General features: G+C 45.0%; 1 protein-coding gene across 6 annotated transcripts in view; it reads left to right on the top strand.

Annotated features, from left to right (window-relative positions):
- The window catches only part of MYO7B (myosin VIIB), a 96,041-nt gene that overhangs the window by 792 nt on the left and 78,961 nt on the right, over positions 1-16,288 (top strand). The window lies entirely within an intron of this gene.

The following is a 16,288-nucleotide window of genomic DNA, read 5'->3' on the forward strand; positions in this document are numbered from 1 at the left end:
GCACTGGGGCTCACATGGGCGGTCCCCCTGGAGCTGTCCATGTGGTGTGCGTCCCATCCCCATTTCACGGAGGACAAAATTTGAGACACACAGATCGTGAGAGCTGGCCCAGGGCAGACAGCTGAGAGGTGTGGGGCCCCCAAATTCCCCATGACGAGGCCTCTCCTTCAGACTCCACTTTGCAACTCCGGACTTAAATTTTGCTCTAATTTACCAGACCCCAAACTCTGTTTATTAGGATTTTAGTTCGGAGATTCGCACACACCCTGAATGAATTATTGTTACCACTTAGCTCATCAGCCCTTTGGGCAGGAAGCCCACCCCATCTCCCTGGACCTGTTGAGGGCTCTTCGTCTGTCCCTCAAATGCTACCTCTAAGAGAATACTCCCCAGCCAGCTGTCTTGGGGCCTGTTGCAGCCACAGCTCTTAGCACGGGGCTTTGTGGAGAGGGGATACCACAGGGATGACCTACATGCGTTGATATTACCTCCTGTTTTACGTATGTCAAAAGACAAAGTTATAACAAATTTAGCTTAAAGATCTTAAATGGCTTTTATGTGCAGCTCTAGAATTGGACAACACCCCATTCTGTAGAATACAATGGATGTTCTGATGAGCCAACCAAAGGAGTCTGGCTTTATAGACAGAATAGCACTGAGAGAAACAGAAAACAAAAAGTGGATTAGTCATTTCAAAGTTATTTTCCTTGGAAAGGCCAGAGCAGAGGGAACTTCCTCACCATGCCAGCTGAAGCAGGCCCCTCACCACGCCAGCTGAAGCAGGCCGCTCACCACGCCAGCTGAAGCAGGCCCCTCACCACGCCAGCTGAAGCAGGCCCCTCACCACGCCAGCTGAAGCAGGCCCCTCACCACGCCAGCTGAAGCAGGCCCCTCACCACGCCAGCTGAAGCAGGCCCCTCACCATGCCAGCTGAAGCAGGCCCCTCGGGGGTTCCAGCTATTATCTCTCTTCTGATTCTCGGAAGGTGAGATAATCTTAGTTTTGGCCTGGTGGCATGGAGCTTCAGCATGAGTGACTCTATTTCGGTCTGGTCTGTTGGCCTCGTGTAGGAGCTCAGGCCAACCCAATGGCCTCCGTACATTTTAATTAACCCATGTATTTAAATGGTGCTTGTGCTCCCATTCTTGGTCCACATAACAAGCCATTCAGGGAGGAAGAGACAGAATCCTAGCACATTTTTCACAGAAAATGACATTGAGATCAAGAAGGGTAGAGGAGGCTGGGCAAGGTGGTGGCTCATGCCTGTAATCCCAGCACTTTGGGAGGCTGAGGTGGGAGGATTGCTTGAGTCCACAACATGGGGAGACTCCATCTCTACAGAAGAAGAAGAAGAAATAGAAGGAGAAGGAGGAGGAGGAAGAGGAAGAGGAGGAGGAAGAGGAGGAGGAAGGACTTGACCAAGGCCACTGGACCCTGGGCTGGGTTTCCTTGGGGTTTTTCCATCTCCTGCGCATGCCAAGGCCTCAGCAGAGAATGGACACTTGGCACGTGCTGAATGAATGAATGGAGTAGCTAGCAGCACAAGACGAGCTCAGAATGAAGTGAAGGTTTCAAATCCAGTGTCATTGTAGACTCTGTTGTCTGCCTCTCCAGCACTGTGTTGTGTGTTCCTTCACTGCCAAGTAGCTGGGATTACAGGCATGTGCCACCAGGCCTGGCTCATTTTTGCATTTTCAGTAGAGACGGGATTTCACCATGTTGGTCAGGGTGCTGTCAAACTTCTGACCTCCAGTAATCTGCCTGCCTTGGCCTCCCAAAGTGTTGGGATTATAGGGATGAGCCACCACACCTGGCCCAATATGTAGTTTTCTATTGCTCACCCCGCTCCAGCCTTCCCCCACAAGTCCCCAAAATCTGTGTATCATTCTTATGCCTTTGCAGCCTCACAGCTTAGCATCCACTTATAAGTGAGAATATATGATATTTGGTTTTCATTCCTGAGTTATTTCACTAAGAATAATGGCCTCCAGCTCCATCCAAGTAGCTGCCCAAGACATTATTTCTTTCCTTTTTTATGGCTGAGTAGTACTCCATAGTGTATGTATACCGCATTTTCTTTATCCACTCATGGGTTGATGGTTGGTTCCATATCTTTGTAGTTGTGAATTGCACTGTTATAAACACGCAGATGCAGATGTCTTTTTCTTTTTCTTTCTTTTTTTGAGACAGAGTCTTGCTCTGTCACCCAGGCTGGAGTGCAAAGGCACAATCTCGGCTCACTGCAACTTCCACCTCCCAGGTTCAAGTGATTCTCCTGCCTCAGCCTCCCGAGTAGCTGGGATTACAGGCATGCTCCACCACACCCAGCTAATTTTTGTATGTTTAGTTGAGATGGGATTTCACCATGTTGGTCAAGCTGGTCTCGAACTCCTGACCTCAGGTGATCACCCACCTCAGCCTCCCAAAGTGCTGAGCCACCACCACGCCCAGCCACAAGTGTCTTTTTCGTCTAATGACTTCTTTTACTTTGAGTAGATACCCAGTAGTGGTATTGCTGGATCAAACGGTAGATCTACTCTTAGTTCTTTAAGGAATATCCCTGCTGTTTTCCTTAGTGGTTGTGCTAGTCTACCTTCCCACCAGCGGTGTAAAAGTGTTCCCCAACGGCTGTTTCTAGAATGAAGGGGGCGTCCCATGGGCTTTTGCTCTATCTAATGAAGTGGGGCTTCTCAAGGGATATCTCTAGAATAAAGCAGGGTTTCTCAAGGACCTCCTACAAATGAATGAGGGCTTTTCAAAGTCTGTCTGTACAGTAGAGGAAAGTTTCTCAAGGAACTTGAGGGAGAGTTTTTGAAAGGGCACTTATACAGTGAACAGGGGCTTCTCCATGGTGAGGGAGGCTTCTCTGTGGCTGCCTCCATGGTGAAGGGGGCATCCCATGGCTGTCTTCATGGCGAAGGGGGCTTCTTCAGGGCGGTCTCCACAGTGAATGGCATCTTCTTTTTTTTTTTTTTTTTTTGAGATGAAATTTCAAACTGTCACCAGGCTGGAGTGCAGCCGTGCGATCTCGGCTCACTGCAACCTCTGCCTCCCGGGTTCAAGTGATTGTCCTGCCTCAGCCTCCCAAGTAAATAAGACTACAGGCGCACACCACCACACCCAGCTAATTTTTATATTTTTAATAGAGACGGGGTTTCACCATATTGGCCAGGATGGTCTCGATCTCTTGACCTCGTGATCTGCCCGACTTGGCCTCCCAAAGTGTTGGGATTACAGGCGTGAGCCACCGTGCCCGGTGTGACTGTCATCATCTTGATGCTGTCTCCGCAGTGAAGGAGGCTGTCTCTCCTGTGCTGTCTCCAGGCAGGCCAGCAGCATTGCATGAAAGTGAAGCTTAGGATGAACTGTCCTCCGCATAAGTGTAAACCAAGCTTTTTAATGCAAGGCAGTGAATGTCATTACCGAGTGCTATACAGGGTCCGCTGGTAGCAGAGGGAGTCAATTTACTTCTGATTGAGGGGAACAGCATCGAGTCTGAAGGAAACAGTTGAGCCAGGTCTAAAATTGTAGGCTGGACTAGAAGCTAAATGGGCCAACACTCACCTATACCTACACGGGAGCCATAGGGCACCTGAACACAGTTGTGTGTGTCAGGTGTGTGTACATGCTGGGGATGGTTAAACTTGGTCAAATTTGCTCATCCTGTGATGCTGCAGAGGATGGACAGGGCCTTTGCCAAACCCCCAGCTCCACATTTCCCCTCTGCAGGGGGAGCAGAGCCCTTCTGGAAGGAGAGATTCTCCTAAGGGGTTCTTCCCCAGGGCACCCTGCCTTCTCTGGCTTCCCCAGGAGCTTGGCGGTGGGGCTGTCCAGGAGCAGGGTCTCCTCCCCGGGGCTGCCCTGCCATCGCCGACTGCCTCCTTGGGAAGCTGGGTTTCTCTAGCCACATTGCTGCATGTTGTAGGATTTTGGGCAGTGGGGTGGCTAGGCCCTGTGCCCACTGGGAGAGGGCAGGATGGAAGACTATGGCTTCACATTCTTACTCTGGGCTTACCTGGGCAGAAGAGGAGGGAGCCCTCATGGTGATCCAGGAGCACTATTGCATCTCTAGGCCAGAGAACATCTTTCAGGCACACATACCTCTGGCGCTGTCAGTCACGTGATATTCATGGGAAGGGCATCTTGTGGACATCACCCTGAACGCTGAGCTGTCCTGTGGGTGTTAGACTCCCATCCTAAAGAGGAGCATGCTCTTCTTCATGGGGAGCCCCGGGCTATGGAGACAGGCCGGAGCAGGGCAATGGAGGGCACTTGAAATCTTAACTGAGGACTCTTTTTCTCCAGCGTGCACAGACAACCCCAGAACCACTGAGAGTGGGGCTGCCACCTCCTTCAGTTCCTCCTGTTCCTCCCTGACACCTGTATGGGGGCCCTTTCTGTTGGGCCCTCCCACGGCTGGCTCCCCACTGAGCTTGGCGGTGGGGCTGTGCAGATGGTCATCGCTGTCTCGGCAGGGATGGAAGCTCAGGTATCCCAGGCAACCCCTGTTGGCAGTAGAATCAATGACAAATACAATCTGTGGATATGGAAAAGCCAGACATAACAGAAAGGAGCCATGGGTGAAATAAAAGTCTCTTCCCTCCTTCCACTCTCCACCCCAATAAATTACACTTAACGGTTTAATATAGTTACCTCCCCAAAGTATTTATCTCCTCTCTTTCTCTGTATATGCATGTATGTATCTCCTGTATTTTCATTTTTGATTATAATTTTGTAGTGATGGAGTCTTGCTTTGTCACCCAGGCTGGAGTGCAGTGGTGCAGTCATAGCTCAGTGCAGCCTTGGCCTCCCAGGTTCAAGTGATCCTCCCACCTCAACCTCTCAAGTAGCTGGGACTACAGGTCAGCACCAATGCCCAACTAGTATCTCCTATATTTTTAAACAAAAATAACATGATACTATAAAACACAGACTGTTTTTATTACATACTCATATATCAACACATGTATTAAATTGAATCATTTGAAACTGCCAATTTGTGGCCTTCTTCTAGAAAAAGGACACTTTCATATACTTCAACCTAACAACACTTTTTTTTTTTTTTTTTGAGACGGAGTCTTGCTCTGTCGCCAGGCTGGAGTGCAGTGGCACAATCTCGGCTCACTGCAACTTCCGCCTCCTGGGTTCAAGCGATTCTTCCGCCTCAGCCTCCTGAGTAGCAGGGACTACAGGCGCGTGCCACCACACCCGGCTAATTTCTGTATTTTTAGTAGAGACGGGGATTCATCGTGGCAAGGATAGTCTCAATCTCTTGACCTCGTGATCTGCCCACCTCAGTCTCCCAAAGTGCTGGGACTATAGGTGTGAGCCACCACACCCGGCCCCCTAACTATACTTTTTAAGAAGCTGTGTGGTATTCTACCCAAAGGGTGAACCTGAATCCAGCAGACCTCTGTTTTTGGACAGTTGGTGGTTTGTTGAGTTTTTGTTCGTTTCCTTTTCTAGCTATTACCATCAGTGTCTGCACATCTACCTTGATGAACTTTTACAGGTACATTTGCAGGGTACGTTGCTAATGGTGGGATTGCATGGACAAAAGGTGTTTACATTTTCGATAGACGTTATCAAATTGTCTTCCACAAATGGTGGCACCAGTTTACCCTCTGCCAGAGTGCACGGGCAGGCAGGGTTGTCTCCGAGGCCACATACAGCAGCGGGCCTTCTGGGTGGGCCCACGTGCTGCCCAGGGCCCCCTCCTTCCTCCGGCTCCCATCCTGGGTGAGCAGCCACATGCTGGGATGGGATCAGACCCTTCGATTGGGGGACATTGGGAAGTTACCTAGCCTCGAGCGGCCTCAACTCTCTAGGGGACAAGTTGGGGAAAATGCAATAACTTGGGTGCAGCACCACCGTGCAGCACAGAAAAAGGCCCTGCCAGCAGCAGCTCCTCTTTTCTCTCCTCTGCCCCTGCCCAGGACTCTGTCTGGCCTGGTAGTTGGAAGCACAGACTCTGCCACAGCCCTGTCACCACTAGGGCCAAGGCTCAGTTTTTCCAAATATGGATGAGTATGGGAAATAATCATATGTGCTTCACAGACTTATTGTGCAATGAAAGGGGCACTGTGCGTGGAGCTGTTGGCCCAGTAAATGCCCAGTAAGCGCTGTTCTTGTAATGATATCAGGGCAACTCAGCCTGTGATTTCTTGGACGCTGGCAGGCCCTCTCCCCAAGGCTGACCATTTATAGTGACCTTTCTGGGGCCCAACAAGGGCCCACTGACCAGCGCAGCCTAGCCCCGAATTTGGGGTGTTCAGCCCAGATCTAGACTCTAGTGATTTTGCCTCCTCTGGGAGGTGGCCCTTTCAACCTGTGTTCTCCTTGAATGATGGCTTCCATCCCAGGGAAGGCAGTCAGCTGGTGGCACAGGGTAACTTCCAAGTCTTACTTACCCCTCACTAGCCTCAGATGCCCTTTCTGCCCAAAGAGCACTCCCCTGAAACACCAGAATGGTCACCCCCATTCTGGTTCCTGAGATTAGGCAGGACACTGATCCCCATAGGCTCAGCCACAGTGACCTGCCTCAGGGCTTGACAAAGGGAACTGGACTAAGAAGTCATCCTATTCCCAAGGAGGAGAAACTTTCAAGCACACCAGTGCTTCTCGTAAGGGGCAATGCTTCACCTGCTTTCCTGGGCAGGGCCATCCGTCCATCCATCCATCCATCCCCCACCCACTTACCCATTCATCCACCCATCCATCCACCAATCCATTCATCTATTTATTCATTCACCTATTCATCCACCAATCTATCCACCCGTTGACTTACCCAGTCCAAGCACTAGTCCATCCACCATCCATCCATCCACTCACCTGCCTATTAATCCACTAATTCATTCATCCATCCATCCACCAATCTATCCACCAGTCCATTAGTGGATTCATCCATCCACTTATCCATCCATCCAGCTACACATCCATCCGCCTATCTATCCACTAATCCATCCATCTCTTCATCCATATACCTATCCATCCACCAACCCATCCACTCATTTACCTGTCCACCTGTCCATTAGCCCACCCTTCCATCTACCCACTCATCCATCCACTCATCCATTGGCCCATTTGTCTGTCCACTCATCCATCCATTTACTCAGCAAGCATGTCCTGAGCCCTGACTGGTGTAAGTCACTTTTCGGCTTTCAAATTTCTCACAGGTGTGGGAGAGACACAAAATGTGACAAGTAAAAACAGGGATAAATGCTGAGGTCAAAAATTGTAGCCTCTGCATGTGAGGATGCCTGTTTCTGTGTATGTGTGTACACATGTACATGTAGCCTTACACGTGTGCATGTGTCTGTGTTCCAAATTGATATCAGATCCAGTACAGAGACACTGAGGTAAAAGAGAACATGGGGTGTTTCAGAAACTGCATGATATTCAGTGCACCCTGCAGGGAAGAGGGGCGATACAAAGCAGGCTGAAAAGGTGGGCAGGCTATGATGCTGAAGATCCTTGAATGTCATAAAGATATGGCACGTCCTTAGCTGTGGGAGGCATGACATGGCCAATTTTTGCATCTCCTAAAGATCACTTGATTGGTGGGATGGAAGATGATTTTTCTGAGAGTCCAGAAGCAGCAAGGCCACTTGGGATGCTTCCGTCCTCCCAAGTGAAGGATGGCAGGAGACTAAAGGATGGCAGGAAGGGAAGTGCCTCAAATTTGTTTGTTTGTTTTGAGACGGAGTCTTGCTCTGTCGCCAGGCTGGAGTGCAGTGGCACAATCTTAGCTCACTGCAACCTCCACCTCCCGGGTTCAAGTGATTCTCCTGCCTCAGCCTCCCAAGTAGCTGGGACTATAGGTGAGTGCCACCACGCCCAGCTAGTTTTTGTATTTTTAGTAGAGACGGGGTTCACCATGTTGACCAGGATGGTCTCGATCTCCTGACCTCGTAATCCACCCACTCTGGCCTCCCAAAGTGCTGGGATTACAGGCTGCACCTGGCCAAGTTTTTTCTTCCTTTTAATGTCTTTATCTTATTTTGGTATTAGAGTAACGCTAGCCTCATAGAATGAGTTAAAAAGTGTTTCCTCTGCTTCTGTTTCCTGGAAGTCATTATGGAGAATTAGCATCATTTCTGCCTTAAACATTTGGTAGAATTACCAGTGAAACCATCCACACCTGGTGCTTCCTTTTTTGAAAGGTTGCCCAAAATTGCTTCAACTTCTCTAATAGATATATGATTTTCAGATTATCTGTTTCTCTTTGTATGAATTTTGATAGATTTTTTTTTCAAGGAATTTGTCCATTTTATCTAAGTTACCAAATGTGTTGTTCATAATATGTCTTTACTATCCTTTTAATGTCCATGGGATCAGAGTGATGTCCCCTCTTTCATTTCCAATGTTAGTAATTTGTGTATTCTCTTTACTTTTCTTGGTTGGCCTGATAGGAGTTTATCAGTTTTACTGATGTTTTCAAAGAACCAGCTTTTGGTTTCATTGATGTCTCTCTTTTTATTTCCTGTTTTCCATGTAACTTATTTCTGTTCTAATTTTTATTTTTGATGTTCTTCTTCTTACTTTAGGATGATATTGTTCTTTTTCTTTACTTTCCTAAGGCGGAAGCTTAGATTACTGATTTGGATTGTTCTTCTATGCATTCAGCACTATAAATTTCCCTTAAGTACTTCTTTCATTGGATTCCACACATTTTGAGGTGATCTTTTAATTTTCATTTACTTTAAAAATTTTCTTGGGACTTACCTGACCCATGTGTTATTTAGTAACATGTTTCCTAATCTCTAAACATTTTGGGATTTTCTAGTTATCTTTCTGTTTTTGATTTCTAGTTTAATTCTATTGAGGCCTGAGAATATACTTTGCAAGTATTTTGACACTCTGTTGTCATGTGCATACATGTTAATAATTGACATGTCTTCTTTGATAATTTATCTCTTTAACATTATGTAATATTTCTTTTTCCTCATAATCTTCCTTTCCCTGAAGTCTGCTCTAAAACCAGTATAGCTACTCCAACTCTCTTTTGTTTTCATGTCTTTCTTTCTTTCTTTCTCTTTCTTTCTCCTTTCTTTCTTTCTTTCTTTCTCTCTCTTTCTTTCTTTCTTTCTTTCTTTCTTTCTTTCTTTCTTTCTTTCTCTTTCTTTCTTTCTTTCTTTCTTTCCCTCCTTCCTTCCTTCCTTCTTTCTTTTCCAGAACACTAATGTATCTAGCTCTATTCTGATTCGTATTAGCAGCCTAATACTAACCCAACCCTTTATTTCAACCCTTTCTTCAACCCTTTACTTTTAATTTATCTGTGTCTTTAAAAAATAATTTCAACTTCTGTTTTTATTAGGGAGTACACGTGCAGGTTTGTTACATGGATATATTGTGTGATGCTGAGGCAGAAACGATCCCGTCACCCAGGTAGTGAGCATGGTACCCAATAGGTAGTCTTCATATTTAACATGGGTTTCTTGTAGACAGCATATAATTGGGAGCCTCGAGTTTTTAAAAGACAAAATCTCCAGGTCCTAGGGATTATTTGGCTGTGAAGAATAGGGGACTCCAGGTGTCTTTTAGCAATGCTAGCCCCATTTGCTGAGATAAAGAATGCAGGGGCAGGAGCAGCTTTGGGGACCGAGGAGATGAGGTGTTATGGTCACACTGAGTTTGAAGTGCCCATGGCACCTCTGAGGGACGTGTCTAGGGAAAGGGGCCTTGGTGTGTCTGGAGGTCAGGGTAGGGATGCAGGTTGGAGATGCTAATTTGGGACTCAGCAGGGCTATGATCCTGGTGGCCCTGAGAGAGTGAGCACACACAAGGGGAGTGTGCAGGCTGAAACAGAATAGAACAAGGGCTGGCAGATCGGTGGGAATTATTTGGTTCCAACAACCAAATCCAAATGGCTTACCCCATATAATCAAACTGCAAAAAGGCAGAGACAGGATTTCTGTCTTTTGTCTCCTTCCTTCCACATCTGCCAATTTTATTCTCTCAAATCAGCTATTTTTAAGAAACTAGGACCATACCTCCTGGTACTTCTGGAATCAAATTTCATAATTTCGGCATTAGAGAGGAAAACCAACCCTTGGCTCCCATTCAGAATGTCCCAGAAAAAGCTGTGATTGGCTCTGGCTTGGACCACATGGCTGCTTGGGTTCCCAGGATTCACGAGATTCTCATCAGCAACACCATTTGAACTAGGGGAGGAGATGTTCCCCAAAAGGATATAGGAGGAAGGCATACCAGGCAGACAAAAATCACCAGCCTCTCCCTTGGACACCAAGAGGTCAAGGTGAGTGAAAGGGCCAGGCATGATGGTTCAAGCCTGTAATCCCAGCACTTTAGGAGGACGAGGTAGGCAGATCACTTGAGGCCAGGAGTTTAAGACCAGCCTGGCCAACATGGAAAAACCCCATCTCTACTAAAAATACAAAAATTAGCTGGGCGTGGTGGTACATTCCTGTAGTCCCAGCTACTTAGGAGGCTGAGGATCGCTTGAATCCAAGAGGCACGGGTTGCAGTGGGTCAGGATCACCCAACTGAACTCCAGCCTGGCAACAGAGTGAGACTCTGTCTCAAAAAAAAAAAAAAAAAAAAAAGAATAGGAAGCTCTGGGAGGAGATTGAGTGGTGCCCCAGAGGCAGAGGGAAAGGCAGTGCAGCCTTGTAGGAGCAAGAGGAGATGGTCAGGAAGGCATGAAAGGTGAGAAGGTGGAGGCAGTGTTATGGGGTGGCTCCTTCTAGCAGCTTGGCTGTGGCACAAACACAAGGAGGGGGAGGGTACTCAAGCTGGACAGGGACGGTGAGGTCAAGAAAATTCATTTTAAGATAGACAAGACAAGACCTGAGCTTATCCCTATTCAGAGGGCAAAGGACCAGGAGAGTAGGAGAGGACGAAGACGTGAGGGGAAGATGATTGTATTAGTCACTCATTGCTGCATAACAAGTTATCCCAAACTTTAACAGCTTAGAATAACAAGCATTGATTATCTCACACAGGTTCTGGGGGTCAGAAATCTAAGAGCAGCTTATCTGGGTGGTTCTGGCCCAGGGACCCTCATGGGGTTTGTAGTAGCTGTTTGGGTTGCCATAACCGAATACCACAGACTGAGGATGGGGTGGCGGTGGGGCTTAAATGATGGAAATGTATATTCTCCACTGTTCTGGAGGCTGGAACTACAAAATCAAGGTGTCAGCAGGGTTGGGTTCTTCCAGGCACCTCTCCTTGGCTTGTAGATGTGGGCACAGCCATCTTTCCTCTTGCTGCCTCTTCACGCCATCTTCCCCGTGTGTGCCTGCATCCTAATCTGTTGTTGGCTATAAAGTTGTAGTCAGAATGTTGGCTGAACTGTGGTCATCTGAAGCCACAACTGGGGCTGGAGGGTCCCTTCCAAGATCACACAGCTGTTAACTGGAGCCCTCAGCTCCCACAATACAGGCCTCTCCTTCGGGCTCTTTGAGCATCCTCACAACCTCCAGGCTCCCAGGCCAAGTGATCTTAGAGAAAAAGCAAGCAGGAAACCACAGAGACTTTGCAAACTAATCTCAGAGGGCGTACTCCATTCTTCTACCTTCTTCTATTTGACAAAAGCAGATCACTAAGGCCACACTCCAGGTGGGGTGAATTCGTCTCTCTTGTGAGCAGAGATGTGCCAAAGAATTTGGAGACGTATATTAAACCACTACGGTAATTGTTAAAGCAAGGCCTTAAAAGTGGAGGCTGGAGAAGGCAGGGCTGGAAGGATTTGTGTGGGCTGTCAAGGCTCCCTTTCCCCAGGCAGTCATCTAAGTGTGCAGAGGCACGGAGAAGTCAGGGAGTGGCCACGCTGGAAGCTGAGTGTGGTTTCTCTCTTGCTTCAGTGAAACAGGTCAAGGCATTCTGCAGAGTGAGTGGTGGAAAGGAGCTTTGAAGCAGGGATTCTGGCAGAAACAACTGACTGGGGCCTAAAGAAGGAATCTGGACATTGCTGAAGGCCTAGTCGGGGTGAAGGCCGTGAGACCACCCTGCCGCTGTCTGTAAGGGGGTGGAAGGCATCCCCAACTCTGCTCAGATCCAAGGCTGGGGCTGTGCAAGGCGAGATCAGGAATCAGTTTAAGGGAAGTCACAGTATTCGTAGGAGGGCGACGGACCACAAGGGCCCACAACATGTATGCTTCCTTCTGGTTCAAGTTGACTTTTGGGAAAAAAAGTGTGCTTCTTGTATTTTCTTCTCTTTGGGCCTTTTATTATTTTTAATTGACACATAATAGTTGTACATGTGTGTGGGGTACAGTGGGGATGTTTCAATATGTATGTTATTTTTGTGTTGCATTCACAAGTGTTAATCTGACCACTTTTGTCCCCAAAAGATCTAAGTTTGACGTCCTCTTTACCAATTTGGATGACCTGTATTTCTTTCTCTTGTCTGATTGCTCTGGCTAGACCTTCCAGTACTATGTTGAAGAGGAGTGGTGAGAGTGGGCGTCTTTGTCTTGTTCCAGTTCTCAGAAGGAATGCTTCCAACTTTTCCCCATTCCGTATTATCTTGGCTGTGGGTTATCATAAATTGTTTTATTTATGTCCCTTGTATCCCGATTTTGCTGAGGGTTTTAATCATAAACGGATGCTGGATTTTGTCAAATGCTTTTTCTGCATCTATTGAGATAATCGTGTAACGTTTGTTTTTATTCTATTTATGTCGTGTATCACATTTATTGACTTACATATGTAAAACTATCTCTGCCTGTCTGGTATGAAATCTACTCGATCATGGTGGATCATCTTTTTGATACGCTGTTGGATTCGGTTAGCTAGTATTTTGTTAAGGATTTTTGTATCTGTGTTCATCAGGGATGTTAGTCTGTAGTTTTCTTTTTTGGTTATGTACTTCCCTGGTTTTGGTATTAGGGTGATACTGGCTTCACAGAATAATTTAGGGAGAATTCTCTCTCTATCTTGTGGAATAGTGTAATAGGATTGGTATCATTTCTTTTTTGAATGTCTGGTAGAATTCAGCTGTGAATCTGTCTGGTCCTGGACTTTTCTCTGCTGTTGTTGGTAATTCTTTTATCACCGTGTCAATCTCACTGCTTGTTAATGGTCTGCTCAGGGTTTCTAATTCTTCCTGATTTAAATTAGGAGGATTGTATCTTTCCGGGAATTTATCCATCTCCTCTAGGCTTTCTAGTTTAGTCATGTAAAGGTGTCAAAGTAGCCTTGAGTGATCTTTTGTATTTCTGTGGTGTGAGTTGTAACATCTTCTGTTTCATTTCTAGCTGATCTTATTTGGATCTTCTCTCGTCTTTTCTTGGTTAATATTGCTAATGGTCTATCAATTTTATTTTTCTTTTCAAAGAACCAGCTTTTTGTTTCATTTATCTTTTGTAGGGTTTTTGTTGTTGTTGTTTCAATTTCATTTGATTCTACTTTGATCTTGCCTATTTCCTTCCTTCTGCTAGGTTTACCTTTGGTTTGTTCTTGTTTCTCTAGTTCCTTGAGATGTGACCTTAGACTGTCTAGTTGTGCCCTTTCAGATTTTTTGATGTAGTCATTTAAGGCCATAAACTTTCCTCTTAGCACTGCCTTTGCTGTATCCCAGAGGTGTGTCACTATTATCACTCAGTTTGAAGAATTTTAAAATTTCCACCTTGATTTCATTGTTTACCCAATGATCATTCAGGAGCAGGTTATTTAATTTCCATGTATTTGCATGGTTTTGGAGGTTCCTTTTGGAGTTGATTTCCAGTTTTATTCCACTGTGGTCTGAGAGAGTACTTGATATAATTTCAATTTTCTTAAACTTATTGAGACTTGTTTTGCATCTTATCATATGGTCTATCTTGGAGAAAGTTCCATGCACTGAGGAATAGAATATATATTCTGTGGTTGTTTGGTAGAATGCTCTATAAATATCTGTTACGTCCATTTGTTCCAGGGTATAGTTTAAGTCCATTGTTTCTTTGTTGACTTTCTGTCTTGATGACCTGTCTAGTGCTGTCAGTGGAGTATTGAAGTCCCCCAATATTGTTGGGTTGCTGTCTATCTCATTTCTTAGGTCTAGTAGTAATTGCTTTATAAATTTAGGAGTTCCATTGTTCATATATATTTAGGATTGATATTTTCCAGTTGGACAAGGCCTTTTATCATTATATAATTTCCTTCTTTGTCTTTTTAAACTGCTGTTGCTTTAAAGTTTGTTTTGTCTGATAAAAGAATAGCTACTCCTGCTCATGTTTGGTGTCCATTTGCATAGAATGCCTTTTTCCACCTCCTTACCTTTTTATGTGAGTCCTTATGTGTTAGGTGATTTTCTTGAAGGCAGCAGATGCTTGGTTGGTGAATTCTTATCCATTCTGCAATTCTGTATCTTTTAAGTGGCACATTTAGGCCATTTACATTCAACATTAGTATTGAGATGTGAGGTACTATTCCCTTCATCATGCTATTTATTGCCCGTATATCTTTTTTTTTTTAATTGTATTTTTGTTTTATAGGTCCTGTGAGATTCTTGCTTTAAAGAGGTTCTGTTTTGGTGTGTTTCCAGGATTTGTTTCCAGATTTAGAGCTCCTTTTACTAGTTCTTGTAGTGCTGGTTTGGCAGTGGCAAATTCTCTCAGCATTTGTCTAAAAAAGACTGTACCTTTCCTTTATTTATGAAGCTTAGTTTTGCTGGATACAAAATTCTTGGCTGATAACTGTTTTGTTTAAGGAAGCTGAAGATAGGGTCACAATCCCTTCTAGCTTCTAGTGTTTCTGCTAAGAAATCTGCTGTTAATATGATTGATTTTCCTTTATAGGTTACCTGGTGCTTTTGCCTCACAGCTCCTAAGATTCCTTTCCTTCGACTTGCCTTTAGATAACCTGATGACAATGTGCCTAGGTGATGATCATTTTGTGATTAACTTCCCAGGTGTTCTTTCTTGTATTTGGATGTCTGGGCTTCTCATATTTGTACGTCTTGGTCTCCAGTGGGCCAGGGAGGTTTTCCTTGATTATTCTTGCAAAAATGTTTTCCAAACTTTTAGATTTCTCTTCTTCCTCAGGAATGCAAATCATTCCTATGTTTGGTTGTTTTACATAATCCCAAACTTCTTGAAAGCTTTCTTCATTTTTTAAAATTCTTTTTTCTTTGTCTTTGTTGAATTGGGTTAATTCAGAGCTTGTCTTCGAACTCTGAAGTTTTTTCTTCTGCTTGTTCGACTCTATTGCTGAGACTTTCCAGAACCTTTTGCATTGCTCTAAGTTGCAATTGTTTGTTATTTGTGCTGTTTCAATAAAGATTTCTCCCCTCATTTCTTGTATCTTTTTTTATTTCCTTAAATTGGACTTCAACTTTCTCTGGTGCCTCCTTGATTTGCTTAATAATTGATCTTATGAATTCTTTTTCAAATAAGTCAGAGATTTCTTCTTGGTTTGGACCCATTGCTGGTGAGCTAGTGTGATTTCTGGGAGTTATGATTTTCTGGTAATATGGTGAAACAAAGAACCTTGTTTTGCCATATTACCAGAATTGCTTTCCTGGTTCCTTCTCATCTGGGTAGGCTATGTCTGGGCTCAAGGCTGCTGTTCAGATTCTTTTGTTCCATGAGGTGTTCCCTTGATGTAGTACTCTCCCCCTTTTATGGTAATGGTATAAAAATAGGCACATAGACCAATGGAGCAGAATAGAGAACCCAGTAATAAACCCAACTACTTATAGCCAACTGATCTTCAGCAAAGCAAACAAAAACATGAAGTCAAGAAAGGACACCCTATTCAACAATCCTAGTCAACAATGGTGCTGGGATAATTGGCAAGCCACATGTAGGAGAATGAAACTGAATCCTCATCTTTCACCTTATAGGAAAATCAACTCATGATGGATCAAGGACTTAAAACTAAGACCTGAAACCAAAAAAATTCTGGAAGATAATATCAGAAAAACCCTTCTAGACATTGACTTAGGCAAACATTTTATGACCAAGAACCCAAAAACAAATACAACGAAACCAAAGATAAATAGGTAGGACTTAATCAAACTAAAAGGCTTTTGTACAGCACAATAAACAGTGAGCAGGGTAAACAATCAACAAAGTGGGAGAAAATCTTCACATGCTATGCATCTGACAAAGGACTAATATCCAGAATCTACAAGGAACTAAAACAAATTATCAAGAAAAAAAAAATCCCATCAAAAAGTGGGCCAAGGACATGGATAGACAACTCTCAAAAGAAGATATACAAATGTGTAGATGTGTAGGGTCCAGCCCTACAGGGTCCTTGGAGCCCTTCTCTGCTGGTGTGGAGACGGGAAACTGTAGAAATAGACACAAGACACAGAGATAGAGAAAAGAGAGTTTGGGCT

This window comes from Cebus imitator, unplaced genomic scaffold (assembly GCF_001604975.1).
Source record: "Cebus imitator isolate Cc_AM_T3 unplaced genomic scaffold, Cebus_imitator-1.0 Scaffold207, whole genome shotgun sequence".
NCBI lineage: Eukaryota > Metazoa > Chordata > Mammalia > Primates > Cebidae > Cebus > Cebus imitator.